The sequence below is a fragment of the Schistocerca gregaria genome, unplaced genomic scaffold (assembly GCF_023897955.1).
Source record: "Schistocerca gregaria isolate iqSchGreg1 unplaced genomic scaffold, iqSchGreg1.2 ptg000742l, whole genome shotgun sequence".
Lineage (NCBI taxonomy): Eukaryota > Metazoa > Arthropoda > Insecta > Orthoptera > Acrididae > Schistocerca > Schistocerca gregaria.
The window spans coordinates 192,501-197,500 of NW_026062118.1; the positions used below are offsets into that span (position 1 = coordinate 192,501).

The window sequence follows — 5,000 nt, forward strand, 5'->3', positions numbered from 1 at the left end:
CATGAAGAGTTATCTCCCAAAAGCCAAAGTCCCGCTGTCCCAATACATGCTCTGGACGGCGGGCCGCGAGACGTGACGCTCGGTGGCAAAGAGTGCGCCGCTGAGGATATAGAGGGTCCGTCCCCCCGCACAGTGGTGACGGTGTGCGGGTAGTGTTTCCGACACCTCTTCCTGCGGTGGCAACTCTGGGGCAGAGTCGATACTCGCCCACTGGTGGAAGGTAAGCATTCTGCTTTACATCAGTACATAACTAATATTTCAGTCGTCTGACGTCCCTCCTTAGTAAATGATGCAGGACCACATACATAGATGATACATACTGTAAACTGGGGAGGACAGTGTGAACCGCACTCGACCCAGTCACCCTATCTCACAGTCCACTCTGTGTGTAACAAAGCGAAAGCACCAAAGCACTATCGTTCAACAACATCCATTTTATCCTCGCTGCCACAGGACACTATCCAAACAACGACAAGAGGAACGTCACGTCCACTAATAAGACAGAATGTCTCACATCACCCGCAAACAACGCAGCTCAAATCAGCCAGCAACACCCACAGTGGTCCACCCAGTATCAACACAGGACGCAACGCCACGCCACAACACAAAAGGTACAAGTAATAAAATACACTTTGGCCACACCCCTTATAAAGGCATCGAACCAACCCACCACCTGACACCAGCCAAACGTACATCCTGATTTGACACATCTCTGGCAACCTAACCCACGTTGGCCCTTAACCTAACCCACGTTGGCCCTTAACCTAACCCACGTTGGCCCTTAACCTAACCCACGTTGGCCCTTAACCTAACCCACGTTGGCCCTTAACCTAACCCACGTTGGCCCTTAACCTAACCCACGTTGGCCCTTAACCTAACCCACGTTGGCCCTTAACCTAACCCACGTTGGCCCTTAACCTAACCCACGTTGGCCCTTAACCTAACCCACGTTGGCCCTTAACCTAACCCACGTTGGCCCTTAACCTAACCCACGTTGGCCCCTAACCTAACCCACGTTGGCCCCTAACCTAACCCACGTTGGCCCCTAACCTAACCCACGTTGGCCCCTAACCTAACCCACGTTGGCCCCTAACCTAACCCACGTTGGCCCCTAACCTAACCCACGTTGGCCCCTAACCTAACCCACGTTGGCCCCTAACCTAACCCACGTTGGCCCCTAACCTAACCCACGTTGGCCCCTAACCTAACCCACGTTGGCCCCTAACCTAACCCACGTTGGCCCCTAACCTAACCCACGTTGGCCCCTAACCTAACCCACGCTGCACCTTAACCTAAGTTACGCTGCACCTTAACCTAAGTTACGCTGCACCTTAACCTAAGTTACGCTGCACCTTAACCTAAGTTACGCTGCACCTTAACCTAAGTTACGCTGCACCTTAACCTAAGTTACGCTGCACCTTAACCTAACTTACGCTGCACCTTAACCTAACTTACACTGCACCTTAACCTAACTTACACTGCACCTTAACCTAACTTACACTGCACCTTAACCTAAGTTACACTGCACCTTAACCTAAGTTACACTGCACCTTAACCTAAGTTACACTGCACCTTAACCTAACTTACACTGCACCTTAACCTAAGTTACACTGCACCTTAACCTAAGTTACACTGCACCTTAACCTAAGTTACACTGCACCTTAACCTAAGTTACACTGCACCTTAACCTAAGTTACACTGCACCTTAACCTAACTTACACTGCACCTTAACCTAACTTACACTGCACCTTAACCTAACTTACACTGCACCTTAACCTAACTTACACTGCACCTTAACCTAACTTACACTGCACCTTAACCTAACTTACACTGCACCTTAACCTAACTTACACTGCACCTTAACTGTCACATGTAACGTCACAGGAATGTAGCTTTGCCTAACAGCAACCCTCTGAACATAGTTCACTGCTTGGATCCTCTGGTGTCATGTGTATTTCTTGATGCCATGGTGCGTACCCTCACATAAAGGTCTTTCGAGTGTTGCGTACTTTCTACACAGTCCCGCTAACCACTGGAAGGGTGTACCGCTACAGAACGAATATCGCCCTCCCCTCCTGCCCTTCCAAGCTGGTCGGTCAGGCGTTTGTTTGTGAAATGAGCCTTGCAGCTGTTCAGTTGCATTCGGTTGTCGATGCAGTCAGTGTACGTTGTGGTACGGCCTGTGTGGACTGTCCGCTGATGTACGCGTAACCCACACTGATCATCCGTCGTTACGTACTGAGTGACATAATGTGGCACATGCTTGACCGTACACCGGCTGCGCCCTACAATGGCGAATCATAAGGGCCATATGTTGTGCACGATGCTACTTGTCTCGTCTCCCCATTACAGCGAGATTGCACTGTTGTACGCCGTACAGACATGTGGTAAGTAGGTACGGACGAAAGTATTGCATGTTGGCCCCCCCCCCCCCCCTCCTCCCTCTGCCGGGAATCAGCGTGAGCCGTCTGTTGATGTAGCGACGAGGGTTTTCCTATTTAATCGTATTGCCCCAAACAACATGATAGCACGGTGGACCGCGTTCCACATCTGCGACATGCTACAGAGGCCGGTTGACAGTCGACCGCGCAAGGGACATTGCACACGTGCGCGGACCATCTTCCACGTGTTCTCTCGTGTACATGCCGCAGTGTGTATGTGGGCTGATGTAGCGTGTCGTGACACATAACATGCAGGCATGCCAGAATCGTAGATTTCGCAAATGTAGATTGACGTATACGTTTGCTGCCAAAGATCCGCAAATGAACTGGAAATCAGTTGTTGAGCGGTTGTTCGCGCTGCAGGTGCATCGGTGATAGCGACGATCGGTACATCTGTGAACCGGTTGTTTCGGCGGTACCCGCCATGCCCTCGAACCTGAGTTGGCCATGTGGGTATGAAGCGATACGAGGCTGTGGCTTGGCGGGACAGTCCCCGGCCGGTGAGGGGGGGCCGCCCGGCGTGCTGGCCGCGCGCTGCGTGAGCGCACGCACTACAGCCGGCTGGTGGGGGGCGCCCAGTGGCAGGAGCGCCGGCCGACGGGCCCGGCTGGCGTCCCAGCTATGCGCCGGCGCACCCTGCGCGCGGCGCCAGGCGGCCAAAGTGGGTTCTGCCGAGCCCGGTGCGAAGCGCGGTGGACATCTGCAGTGTGCTGGTCCGATTGCGGACTGTGTGCGTTGAGGATGCGCCGCCGCCCGGCACTCGGCGTCGCGACGCCGTCTGCTGCTCGGTCGCCCCCAGCGGTTCTCGCAGGTGGTTTGTATCGCAGCTCTGCGGACGTGTTGGCGCGTGCGCTGTGCTGGGAGAGTTCGCTTCTGCACCCAAGTGGGGCTTTGCCCTTCTGTGGCGCTGGCGTTGGAGCTGCCGGTCACCGTAGGTGGCGCGTGTTGTTTCCCGCCGGCAATGCCACGACAGCACGCTCCCGGGCCTCTGTCGGCAGCGGCAAGCTCAGTTGGGAGCACGGGTGTTCGCACTGAAAGCGTCTACTCGCCTATCTCCGGGCGATTGCGCCTCTCTCGAACCCGACCAAGTACTTAGGACGGCGCTGCGCGCCGCCGGGACCTGAGAGGGTTTCGAGGTGTATCGTGCAGGGGAGCTCAGCCTCCTCCTGTTTGCAGAATAATTGAGCGGACGCTTGCGTGTTCGCGCGGGCCCTCGGGACACACTCCCGGGCGGCCGGCTGCTCAGCTCTCGTTGACGCAGCTCCCTGGTTGATCCTGCCAGTAGTCATATGCTTGTCTCAAAGATTAAGCCATGCATGTCTCAGTACAAGCCGCATTAAGGTGAAACCGCGAATGGCTCATTAAATCAGTTATGGTTCCTTAGATCGTACCCACGTTACTTGGATAACTGTGGTAATTCTAGAGCTAATACATGCAAACAGAGTCCCGACCAGAGATGGAAGGGACGCTTTTATTAGATCAAAACCAATCGGATTGGCTCGTCTGGTCCGTTTGCCTTGGTGACTCTGAATAACTTTGGGCTGATCGCACGGTCCTCGTACCGGCGACGCATCTTTCAAATGTCTGCCTTATCAACTGTCGATGGTAGGTTCTGCGCCTACCATGGTTGTAACGGGTAACGGGGAATCAGGGTTCGATTCCGGAGAGGGAGCCTGAGAAACGGCTACCACATCCAAGGAAGGCAGCAGGCGCGCAAATTACCCACTCCCGGCACGGGGAGGTAGTGACGAAAAATAACGATACGGGACTCATCCGAGGCCCCGTAATCGGAATGAGTACACTTTAAATCCTTTAACGAGTATCTATTGGAGGGCAAGTCTGGTGCCAGCAGCCGCCGTAATTCCAGCTCCAATAGCGTATATTAAAGTTGTTGCGGTTAAAAAGCTCGTAGTTGGATTTGTGTCCCACGCTGTTGGTTCACCGCCCGTCGGTGTTTAACTGGCATGTATCGTGGGACGTCCTGCCGGTGGGGCGAGCCGAAGGCGTGCTTGCGCGTCCCGAGGCGGACCCCGTTGAAATCCTACCAGGGTGCTCTTAGTTGAGTGTCTCGGTGGGCCGGCACGTTTACTTTGAACAAATTAGAGTGCTTAAAGCAGGCAAGCCCGCCTGAATACTGTGTGCATGGAATAATGGAATAGGACCTCGGTTCTATTTTGTTGGTTTTCGGAACCCGAGGTAATGATTAATAGGGACAGGCGGGGGCATTCGTATTGCGACGTTAGAGGTGAAATTCTTGGATCGTCGCAAGACGAACAGAAGCGAAAGCATTTGCCAAGTATGTTTTCATTAATCAAGAACGAAAGTTAGAGGTTCGAAGGCGATCAGATACCGCCCTAGTTCTAACCATAAACGATGCCAGCCAGCGATCCGCCGCAGTTCCTCCGATGACTCGGCGGGCAGCCTCCGGGAAACCAAAGCTTTTGGGTTCCGGGGGAAGTATGGTTGCAAAGCTGAAACTTAAAGGAATTGACGGAAGGGCACCACCAGGAGTGGAGCCTGCGGCTTAATTTGACTCAACACGGGAAACCTCACCAGGCC

The 5,000-nt window shown here is 53.9% G+C and overlaps 1 non-coding gene across 1 annotated transcript in view; it reads left to right on the plus strand.

Moving 5' to 3' along the window:
* The first annotated feature begins 3,703 nt into the window (after nt 1-3,703).
* The window catches only part of LOC126320737 (small subunit ribosomal RNA), a 1,893-nt gene continuing 596 nt past the window's right edge, over nt 3,704-5,000 (plus strand). The window contains exon 1 of the ribosomal RNA XR_007558230.1: nt 3,704-5,000. This exon is cut by the window's right edge and continues 596 nt beyond it. This is a non-coding gene — a ribosomal RNA (small subunit ribosomal RNA).